This window comes from Helianthus annuus, chromosome 11 (assembly GCF_002127325.2).
Source record: "Helianthus annuus cultivar XRQ/B chromosome 11, HanXRQr2.0-SUNRISE, whole genome shotgun sequence".
Classification (NCBI taxonomy): domain Eukaryota; kingdom Viridiplantae; phylum Streptophyta; class Magnoliopsida; order Asterales; family Asteraceae; genus Helianthus; species Helianthus annuus.
In genome coordinates this window covers 79,369,326-79,381,715 of record NC_035443.2, presented here as the reverse complement: position 1 = coordinate 79,381,715, position 12,390 = coordinate 79,369,326, and the positions used below count along the sequence as shown (strand labels likewise).

Below are 12,390 nucleotides of genomic sequence, written 5' to 3'. Positions count from 1 at the left end.
TTGTGGACCTGCCTGATGGACATAGGAAGATAAACACGAAGTGGGTGTTTAAGTGTAAAAGAGACGACCGAGGAGTTGTTCGTAACAAAGCTCGGCTCGTGATCCAAGGTTTCAGCTAGCAAGAGGGGATAGACTTCACAGAGGTTTACGCTCCAGTTGCTCGACTTGAAGCAATCAGAATCTTCCTAGCTTTCACTTCATGGAAAGGTTTCAAAGTATATTAGCTAGATGTCAAGTCAGCATTCCTATACGGCAAGGTGAAAGAGGAGGTTTATGTTGGTCAGCCACCGGGCTTCACCGACCCAATTCACAAAAATAAAATCTACCTCTTGGACAAAGCGTTGTATGGCTTGCATCCGGCCCCGAGAGCCTGCTACGAGACGCTCTCTCAACATTTGCTTGCCAACGGCTTTATCCGAGGCAACGTGGACGCCACTCTTTTTACAAAGGAAGTCGATGGTCATCTTTTGATAGTCCAGATTTATGTTGATGACATTGTTTTCGGGTCGACAAATGAAGAACTCTGCATAGATTTCGAGAAAGTGATGAAGCAGAAGTTCGAAATGTCGTCAATGGGTGAGATGAAGTTCTTCTTAGGGCTCCAGGTCGACCAAGTGCCTGAGGGACCTTCATACATCAGACAAAGTACGTTCACGACATTCTAGAGAAATTTGGGATGCTCGGGATGGCGCCAATGTCCACCCATTAGCAACGAATCATGGTATCAATCCTGATCTCACGGGAGAGAAGGTCGATGAAACGTTATACCGCTCAATGATCGGCTCGCTAATGTATTTGACAGCATCAAGGCCTGATATAATGTACCCAACCTGCCTCGCGGCCTGATATCAGTCGAGTCCCAGAGCCTCACATATGTCAATCGTCAAGAGGATCCTAGCTACCTGAGAGGAACCCCAAGCTTTGGGTTGTGGTATCCAAAAGATGGTGACTTCACGCTCGAAGGATACTCTGATTCCGACTTCGGTTGCTGCAAAGTCAATGGTAAATCAACAACTGCAGGATGCCAATTTTTCGGACCCCGACTGGTCACGTGGCAATGTAAGAAGCAAACCTCTGTTGCTCTATCAACATGTGAAGCAGAGTACGTATCTGCCAGCAGCTGCTGCTCTCAGATCCTGTGGATTCATCAACAGATGCGCGATTACGGTTTGCAATTTCTTTCTTCACCTATTTTTGTTGATAATGAGGCAGCAATCAACATAACGAAAAATCCGGTACATCACGCTAAAACCAAACATATTGAAATTCGTCATCACTTCATCGGAGATTGCTTCGAGAAGAAGTTGGGACGAATTGACAAAATCCACACCGACGAACAAAAGGCAGACTTGCATACCAAAGCTTTTGATAGATCACGTTTTAAATATCTTTTAAAATTGAATGGTATGAAGTTGTTGTCGGATGCGGAGGAGTTACTTGGCGTTGATGAGAATACCACTGCAGATGATGTTGAGAAGCAGACTGCACTGGTTTGTCATATTTTTAGTTGTTTCGGTATTTAGGGGGAGATAGATATATTTTCAGAAAATACAAAAACAATAAAAAATGCAAAAATCCAAAAACATGAGATATTTTCAAAATCCGAAAACAATAGAAACCCGAAAAAGAGTTTGTGTAAAAAGGGGAAATGATAGTACATCAGCTAGACAGTTACGGTATGCTAAAGATATGTAATGTTTAAAAAGATGTTAAGCAGTCTCGCTGATGATATGCCGATAGGTTTTAATAAACTTAGTTGATTTGTTCGGGATATAAACCTAAAATCATTTCTTGCTTATTACGTGGGGAATATCTCTCGGATATATAGGTAACCCCTGAAATCTTGTTTGAAAGATTTTCTATTTCTGACATACTAGGTCTATGTGCATAATGATATCTGGGGTATTATGCCAGGACTTCTGATTTTGCGGAAGCAATAGCCTAGTCCTCGTATAATACTCTGCACTGCTTTAATCTTTAAAGTCTCCCCTCAGCATAAGAAATGATGAAACATTGAAAAATGCTAATCATGTGCTATTGAAGAAAAGATCCCCAAACGGGACACATCGAAAGTCGAGCCATCATCTCTTTGTCTGAACGGCAGTTCTAACCTGAGCTCTCATGGCCTCGCACTACCCGTTACAGATATCATTATTGTATGTTCACCTGTAAGACTGAATATAGAAGTCTGGATACGAGAGTATATTCTGAGGTGGGACACGCGTATAAGTTAAGCTATTAAAACACTAATTCGTATCCTGAATAAGTTGAAATTTTATGAAAATTTAAAAGGATCAGTATATCGACAATCTAAGTGAATTGTTTAATACTTAGTGTGTAATCAAGCTCAACGATACTTGTAGCTGGTTGGTAGCTGATATGATCCCCTAACACGCTCACCAAAAATATGTTTGTAAATACTTTACCTTTACAGCATTCATTTCATTGATTAGTCAAAAACCCAAAAATATTTCATAGTTTTCTAGTTTAAACTTTCTTAAAATCCCAAAAAGATTTTACATTTCTGCTTTCTTTTCTCGACAAACCAAGGTAGAAAGCTGATCTTCAGATTCTCAGTCATGAAGCAGAGCAGGAAGTTTCTGAACTGGAGGATAGGGTTGGGAGCTAATCTTGAAAAAGGTTTGAAATTCAAAGTCAAATCAAGTTCATTAAGTTGACACTTGTAAAATTTTTACGAAAACGTGTTTAAAAATTTTAAACAAAATGTCAGTTTGTTTCGTTTCGGGTCAACCAAGGTCATTAACTTGGACTTGGTAGACAAATTAAGTGCCTAGGGTCATTAACTTGGACCTAGATATTTAAGTGGATTTCTAAATCTAACCAAACATGATAAAATGACAAAAAGTCAAAAGGTCAAAACATCAAAAGTCAAAAGAGAGGTGTTTGGATCGGATGACAATCCGATCGGATGGCAATCCGATCGGATGGCCATCCGACACTTGGTTACTCCTATAAATAGCAGTCAATGGTCTTCAGTCAATGGTCTTCAGTTAAACCTTTACTCGATCGAACGACCACTCGACACTCTCTCAAACACTCTCACTTTTCTTGATCTTGTTTCACACACTTGCTTTCCAATCTTCATAGGATTATTGGCCTACACAATCTTCACTATGGGAAAGGTAAGTTCACTGATCTTTGATTGTTAAATTTGATGTTTTTGATGATGTTTTGATGTCGGCGACTGTCGGTATATAGATCCATAGATCTAGGCATTTTTGGTGATGTTTGATAGAGTCTGAACATAGGGTTTTGTTCACGGGCCTTAGATCTATAACTTTACCGTCTCAATTTGTTCATAAACATGTTAAATTTAGTTATTTGACGATTAGAGGAGTTCGGCTATCGGTGCACATAAAGTCAAATTACTCTCAGTCTAGACCGAGTTAGAGAAAACTGAACATAGGGTTGTGTTAATCGGCAAAAATTCTACGCGAAAACATGTTCAATTTTGTCAAAAAGTTAGAAAATTTTTGGTGTTCATAGATTGTTCAAACAGTTCTTTATGTTCCATTGTTCGAGTGGTAGTTCCATCGGATGGCCATCCGATCCAATGAATTATATGTGTTTGAAATGTTTCTAAGTGTTTGCCTTGAAATCTGTGCTTTAATCTGTTAACAAGATGGTTTGGATAGAATGGAATTTCGATCGGATGGCAATCCGATCGGATGGCTATCCGATCCAAATCACACATCCAATCTTTGACTGCTTATCTGATTGTCATTTTGATCGAGTGGCAATCCGATCCAAATCTCCAAATGACATGGCTTGTTCATCATCTGTTTTTCATGACAATGATCGAGTGGTAATCCGATTGGATGGCAATTCGATTGGACAACCATCCGATCCGTATCACACAATGTCTTGATGACTAAGTTGTCCTGGATCGAGTGACAATCCGATCGGATGACAGTCCGATCGGATAGCCATCCGATCCATACCATTCATTCATTGAGTTGACTTGTCAAAGGTACTATTTTGTTTGTCACATGGATCGAGTGATAAGCCGATCGGATGACAATCCGATCGGATGGCCATCCGATCTAAATGCACATATCTTGTGGTCTGATATGTAATGTTGATTATTGATCTGATCGGATGATCCGATCAGATAGCCATCCGATCCTCAGTACTACATAGAGTAAAGATCTCAGTGTTAGAAAAAATTTTTGAAATTTCAAAATTTGTCACATTTCATTCTTTGTCTCGAACTTTGTGCTTACTTTAACGTTGTTTATTATTGCAGGCAAGAGTTTTAGATTGGAATCACTCTCACAACATTTACTGTATCTTGGATGAAATCTATACAAACACAACACCATTTAAAGATACGACGAAGTTTCTAAGGGAGAGTAGAATCAACAAGGCCTTAACCGATCAAACGACAGTATATGAGTCTCATATTAGAAGAGAGCACAAAGACAATACACTCAGCAGTTCAAAAGAAAGACGAGAATAATAAAGTTATAGATGTTGAGATTAAGTTTAATGTGGGAGATTTAAGACGTCTTATGGAATTAGGAGATAGTGATAATGATCCAACTATTGTTCCTGAACGATTATGCAAAGGTCTGTGGTTCAGAATGGGATTTACAGGACATGTGAACGGCAAATACCTCAAGTCCTTATTTTGTAGACCATATAAGTTCTTAGTTCACTGCGTCGTGCATGCTTTGTCATATCGGAAGGGAGCTTATGATGAGACATCAGACTATATCATGAACATCATTACTTGTTTGGTGCTTAATAGACCATATAATATTTCGCAAGTACTGTTTGATCATATGGTTGGTAATATTATCAGTGAGAGGTATATAATGTATCCCAGGTTTATCCAAATGATGATTGACGATCAAGTAACAGATCTTCCAAAGGATCCTACTGATGTAATGAATCTACGGAACATGAAAGTTGATACGTTTAGCAGATTAGATCAATATAAGCTGAAGAAAGATGAAACAGAGCCAAGAGTTAAGCATATGATCTGTAAAATTGCAAATCCAAGATATGTTGCACCTGAAAATGATGCATGGAGGCATGATAATAGCAACTCAGAGGATGAGACTGATAGTCTAAGGGATATGCATGAGAAAAAGCTTAGATATTGGTTTATGAAGGATGGAAAGAGGAAGAGAACACCTAAGGCCTCTCCAACTGTGACTGCTCCTAAAGTCTCTACACCGAAGATAGTTGTTAAGGGTATAGTTGAAAGGGCGAGTCATAAGAGAAGCTAGATCATTAAATTTATATTATGCTAATGAATGTTCAATGTTTGTTTTGCAGGGCCTTCAAAGCAATCACCACCAAGGTTGGTGGATGAGCCAGTGTTAAATCCAGCAGATATTCCTCAAGAAGGTATTGATTTGACGAAGGTGACGTTTGAATAATATGTAAAGCATACTGAAGCTACAGCTGCAAAAGATCAAAGTACAAGTGTTCAAGCTGAAAGTGTTATAGAAAAGGAACCAGAAGGCGTTGTTCACACTGATTCTAGTGATACTGACGATGAATCTACTGAAATAGAGTCAGAAATTGAAAAGATTGTAGTTGGGAAAGTTCAGTTGAAGAAGAAACCTTAGAAGAAGAAAGTTAAAGGTTCTGATGAAGAGGATTCTACTTACACTCCTACAGCTGAAGAGAAAAAGAAACTTCGAACAAAACGCAAAGCAGTTCAAACAGGATTTATTCCAAGAAACGTCAGGGCAAAGAAAGGAGGTGCTACTATGCCTGAAGTTCAAAGCAACAAAAAGGAAAAGCATGTGATAACTTCCAAGGGTCCTGAAGCTGTTAAAGTTCCTGAGGTTCCAGAGGTTCAAAACATTGAAAAGCCTAAAGCTGAGAAAGAAAAGGCTCTTGAAAGTCTAGAGTATGAAAGAGTGGAAAAGAAAGATGATGCAGAATCTTCAAAGCCAAAGAAAACCTCTCTACCTGATCTATTTGAAGGCTTTCCAAATGTTCGTGGAGAATTTACAGATGATATTCTTTCTGATGAAGAATATGATATGTTTCATGATGCATCGGTCAAAGATCTTAAAAAGAAAATGAGTCTTCTGGAGAAAGAGAAAGAGAAAGCTGAAGCTAAGCTTGACGAATTAAAGAAGAAACTTGTGGAGTTGACGATAGTAAATGATGAAATAAAGACTGTCAAAATCAAATATGCAAAGAAGATAAAGACGTTGGGTGAAGATGTGAATGATAATGCTAAGCTCTTTGAGCAACTTTCTATGTAGATCACTGATTTGCATTTAAAGAATAAGAACTTGAATGAAACAAATCAGACGCTGCATCAAATGTTAAGTGATTTGCATGAAGCGTCTACAAACGAAATAAAAGTGTTGAAGCTAGAAATGGAAGCACTTAGAGCTGACAAGATAGTGAAAGATGAACAGTTTAACATGTTGTACACTGTTATGGAACATCATCTGGGCATTGGCGTTCAATCTATCTACAACAGCCTGGAGATTCAGAGTGTTGAAGAGCGAAGGGCTCAGCGAGAGAAAGATTTGGCTGAGGAAGCAACAAAGAAAAAGAAAGAGTTGATTGTTGAAAGACTAGAAGCTGGTGGTTCTTCGAGTCAACCTGATGTTGAAATGGTAGATGCTGAAGTTGATCAAGCTCAAGGGTTTGTACTTATTGGTGAAGCTACTCCTCTGTCTTATAGCTTTGATAACATCATTCCCCTTGTGCAAGTTGAACAAAGAAAAAGGAAGGCGAAAGAGCCTGATATGTTGTTACTACGATGGAAAGAAGAGGAGAAAGTAGTAGAAGAGGAAGAGGAAGTAGATGAAGAGTTGAAAGAAATGCTAGATGCAGTTGACAACTATGATCCATCTTGGGATAATTACAAAGAAGATGATAATGATCAAGGGTCAACAGGGTTATTGATTGTGAATCCCTCTGTTCAACAAAAGATAGATGATTTTCTGAACGACGAAATCAATGAACAAGAGGAGGATAAGCACCAGGAGTCTTCTTCTTATGGGAAACAACATGCAGACCAGGTATTTCTCACACAACCAACTGTTATCTATTTAAATGCTCCATTTGAGGGGGAGTTGGAGGTACCAAGGTCTAGAGCTGAAATGTTAGAGGAATTGGGATTAGAAGATGGGAAATTTAAGTTTGATATTGAAGATTAGATCCCATCGTCGCCAAAAAAGAAGTATGAGTTCAAATATGCTCATGAAGCTGATAATTTTCATCATGTTGAAGTTGAAGATTGGTCAGATAGTTCTAATGAAGATACCCTGTTCCACTACTCTGGAGTTGATGCTTCTTTTCTAACTCTTACTGAGTTGTTTAAAGAACAAAATGAAGAAGAGATCAGAAGGAAAGTTGTGGAGAAGATCACCACTTAAGGTATTCCTAGAACTATTCCACGAGAAACGTTGGCAGAAGAAAGAAAGAAATGGTTCAAGATGATGCCAAAGGAAAGGAAATATAGAAGACCTCTTCAGTATTTCACGCATAATACTGATTTAACTCTGGGAGATATCTTATCATGGGGCTATCTGGAAGATTTGAAAGTGTATGCTATTCATCGTGAACAGGGAGTACAGTATTTTGAATTCCTATCAAATATCAAAACACTCCCGTGGTGGGATGTTGAAGAATTGGTTCAGATGAAGAACATAAAGCAATTCTATCATGGTCTTGATGTGAACAACATGATCAACACTTGTGGAACTACAATAAGTTGCAAGCGAGGGAGAGATTTCCATATTGGAAGCCGCAGTTTCCAAAACAAATTGTCAATATTTTGGAATCAGGAGAGAAGGATATTACTTTAAATACAAAGCCGCCGAGATGTTTGAAAAATATGCCGCTACGTGCTATGGAGCAAGACTTCTATGAAGACTTTCATGGTTGGGTGTACAACCAGAGCACAGCGGAAGCAGTGATTTCTTTGTATGACAAGAAGACAGGAGAATCGAGGAGGATCAGTGTGTTGGATCCAATGTGGTTAGTTAATTGCTCCAAAAAGGATATTGATTGCTTATTCTACAACAAGATCGTGCATGAAAAGCCAGACAAAGTTCAAGCTCAGCAATATCAGAAGTTAGTAAACTTGTGCTACGCGAAAGACATCAACTCTGGCAGATATTGGAAGTCAAATTGGAGAGACTTGGAGATTGATGAATTCTTGAAGAGTTAAAAGCGCAGTGAAAGATTCAGGCAATTGCTGATAAAGCTGCGAAGCTTGGAAGATGGAAACTATTGAGACCTCCACCAATAGACCAGACACCGATCGAAAAGAAGAGAACAAGATCCCAAGATGGGATAGGAAGCACGATGGTGATCCTGAGTATAGAAAATACTGGAATGAAGTTGGTTGGCCTCTCAGGCGAAAGATGATTGCAGAAAGAGATGAGAAACGAAGAAAGAAAGCTAAGGAGAGAAGATGCAGCAGAAAGACGATTAAAGACTATGCAAGAAGGAACTACAGCTACATCCAAGGGGTAGTCAGTTAGTACATACGCCTGTAGCTTCCATCTGCATCAAGTCTTATGTATTGTGTGCTACGTATGTATTTTTGTACATGTATGTTTGTGTCTAGACAAATCAGGGAACGACGCTTATATGTTAAAGCGAAATCCGTCGGATGACAGATGTCATCCGATCAGATGGCCATCCGATCGGATGACCATCCGATCGGATGACCATCCGATCGGATCACCATCCGACCGGGTGACACTTATACCTTCCCTGATTGCCTATAAATAGGAGGTTAGTGCATTGTGTCTAGAACCTTTTGCTGATCATTGTAGCGAAGCTCTGTCTGTCTGACTTTCTACCGGATCTTCTGTATTTTCACTATCAATCAATAAAATCAGACGCGTTAAACGTTGAACTTGTCATTATTGATTCTCAGACATTATTGAGGGATTCCGCACCTCGATTCTGATCGATCTAGCCACGTTCTACTCGAACAGATCCTGCGAAACGGCCTAACAAAAGTATTTGTATTTGATCTTTTGTCTGGCATTATTTTTGAGTAACAAGTTTAATTTTTGTGGTTTTCTTTTTTTTAACACATTTAAGCATTAAAGCTAATTGACGGAGAGACTAATATTGTAATTAACTCTATTTAAATAGAGGGACCATTTATACAAATTACTTTTATAAACATAAAAGAAAACATTACAATAATCACCCCCACCTAAAATCAAACTAGTACTTTACCCGTCCGGTGAACGGGAATGTTAACGTCAAAATTTAACAAAAACCATTTTGCTTAAATACAATGCACTGATCTAATGAATGTGCTTTAACAGATGTTGAATTGATGGGCATTAGACATGGGCAAATAAAAGGATCCCTTTTTCTAAATGGCTAAAGTAAACCAACCAGATTCTAGTGCAAATGTAACATAAAACGGGTCAAATAAAACCCAGGTCTTCTATTTCGAGTTACCCAGGTCTTCTATTTCGAGATACCCGTTTCAAACACCTAATTTGAGGTGGAACTTGTCTAGTCAACTTTAATGTTATTGAGATCCCTGCCATCAAAGTAAAGAAAACTCAGAACACAAACCCAAGCCAAATCACTACTTAAGAATATATTACAACACTCAACTAATCAAATCCACCATTTCATGTGAAAACCAATTAACAAAAAAGATAACTCAACTAATCAAATCCACCATAAACCATAGCATACAAATTCATGTGAAAACTAATTAACAAAAAAGATCGGTAATTTAGCTGGGCAGAGAGTCATACAGCATAGTAAGATCCAGCAGATTGGTTACAATGGTAAGATAAAGGTCTACAATTGACACCGCATCTACTTCCTTGTAACACGGATAACTGAGATGGAATGATCGTTGTTTGCGATTCCAGTTGAAGTCAGCCATGAATCATTGATAAGACATTTTATAATATGCTAGAAACACTTAGCCATCATTTTTATCGATATGGAAAGTGGCAATGCTAATCTGTATAAAATATTGGTACATAAGATTTTAACAGAAGATATTATAAATTATGAAAGTAGTACCAAGTTGAAGAGGGTTTACGAAGTCTTTGAAGGCCGGCAAACACACACTTGCTCTTGGTCCACTGGTGCTTAAATTCAACAATGAACATTCACTAATCGCATAATCGACCAACAACTTTGTCAATTAACCATGTACACATTCCGGAATTTGATTTAAGATGATGATGAAAAAGAATCAACTCCCGCCTGGTTGCACATAAGAAATTCCACTATCATCATCATAATTAATATGCTTTCTCAGAGTAGGCATGTTGTTCAGGACTAAATTAACCGTACACGTGAACCTTACTAATGGTGGATCATCAATTATTGGTGCATTAGCAGCGTTAGCAGTTTCTGATCAAAAAGGGTAAGTTAGTTTACTAACCATCGATCAAATTACATATATCTACACGGGCACATAATTATGTACGGAAAATGAAACAACAGAAATCGATGAATACCTTCCAACGGTTGAGATCCTTCTGCGACATCAAACTCAGAATGTGGGACAAACATCTCTTCCTCTTCCGACTGCAAAATTAAATTAAATTAAATAATAATAACAGCAATAATAAACTGTGTGTTAACAAACTTGGTATTGAAAATTAATGAAGAAATTAAGGAAAATGTAACTTGAACCGAAATTTGAGATGGGATTTGGTTACGTTAGCCCAAGAGAACGGAGTTGGTGGATACCAAAAGAGCACAGGCAAGCGCATACTTGATGATTTGTGAAATTCCCATCAAAAGAGCACGATTGCTTAAACTATCGAAAATAAGATGATGAACGATTTAAGCGCAACGGTGATGACATATAAGATTTCATCCCTAATCTTTTTCGACTTCAAATCTTCCTAATCTTTATTTGTACCATCAACGTCGTCGCGAGATCTGATGCTGGGAATGTTGAGCATCAATTTGGAAAAGATGTAGGTGATAGTTATTGCAGGATAAGAAGTTGATTAGGGTTTATATGTTGAGGGGGAACGACCATTTAGGGGGAGTGGCAGACAACTGACCCTGGGAAAATGGAACAAGAGAGAGAACATGGAACCGCCAGTAACCGCTCGTTTTTCAGTTATTTTGATGAGTTTACATAGCCAGGATGCAATCTTTGATATATCCGACGACCATTATTTATTTGGACAGCGGTTACAAACCACGCTGTCTATAATATATATATATATTTACCAGTGGCGGTGGCTACCACCCTCTCTATTGACGACCACAACGACTGCCCCTGCTCAGATCATTTCACCATCACAAGCTAAAACTCGCAAATCAGATCAAAATTAAAACATCGAGTTATGACTTTTAGGATAATTTCTAATCTCATTCATGGTAATCAATCCTGGTGGAGTAGTTAACGGGGACCAATTCATGGGTTTTGAACCAGAATCGTGAATTGGACATCGATAGATTGAGCACCTAATTGATTTTGACAAGAATTGGTTTTGGTAAGCCGGTCATTTATGGTACCAATGTTGTCAGAGAACAAGCTAGGCCAAAGACGATTTGTTTCAGGGGGCGTAATTGAAGTTCTAGGGTGGAGGTGGCTCGGTGTGGATTTGGTTCACGAAAAGAGGTGGAGGGAGGCGGTTTACAAGCTCGTCGGAGTGGTTGCCGGAGTAGTTATGAGGGGGCTTTAGTTCATTTTCATTTCTAATTTTTATTTTAATCAAGAAATTTACATAAATAAACCCTGTATTTTAATTCTCAGAATTTGACATGAATGGTCAGTGTGTATATACATAAGGGATAGATTCAAATGAAAACCATTTTTAACGCGAAAGCTCGAAAACTAACTAAAAAACCTAAAAAGCACACCATTTTTTTTGTAATTTTTTAATTAAAAATCGCTAGTTTTAGCATATAATTTTTTTTGTTCAAAAAAATAATTTTTTTTTGTATTGCAAATACGCATGTGTACTATTACACATGTGCACTACAATTTTTTTAAAGTTTTTTTATATACCTAAAATAGCGAAAACTGGTATATAAAAAATTGGTATGTTTTTTAGGCTTTTTTTAATTAGTTTTCGAGTTTTCGCGTTAACTAGTTGTTTTCATTTGAACCTTCCCTATATATATATAAATATATATAAACAGGATCAGGAGAAAACGCCCAAAAGTGTGAGAACGGTGAGAACGCATCCTGGCCCAACACGTGGCGCGGGATATGATCAGGGGGTGATGGGTTTTTTTGTCTTTTCAATCTTCTTTTATTTTCCCAACGCGCTATTGTTTTGGTCAAAAATTACCGAAGCAATTAAGTGATCAAATTAGTTAAGTGAGGTAGTGTGCTAAAAAGTGTGTTGAAAATATGTTGGTTATGTTCTTTGGAAAAACAGTGTTCAGGATACGGCTCAGGATATTGAACTGTATCTA

General features: G+C 38.1%; 1 long non-coding RNA gene across 2 annotated transcripts; it reads right to left on the bottom strand.

The window, feature by feature from the left end:
* Positions 1 to 9,321: 9,321 nt before the first annotated feature.
* Positions 9,322 to 11,694, bottom strand: LOC110868087. 2 transcript variants are annotated; one of them, XR_004870967.1, is made up of 5 exons: positions 10,668 to 11,694; positions 10,464 to 10,533; positions 10,040 to 10,356; positions 9,744 to 9,958; positions 9,322 to 9,520 (listed from the first exon to the last, which is right to left on the bottom strand). It is a non-coding gene; the product is annotated as an uncharacterized LOC110868087 (long non-coding RNA). The 2 variants fall into 2 exon arrangements; XR_002552179.2 differs by having other exon boundaries at positions 10,636 to 11,693.
* Between the last annotated feature and the right edge of the window lie 696 nt (positions 11,695 to 12,390).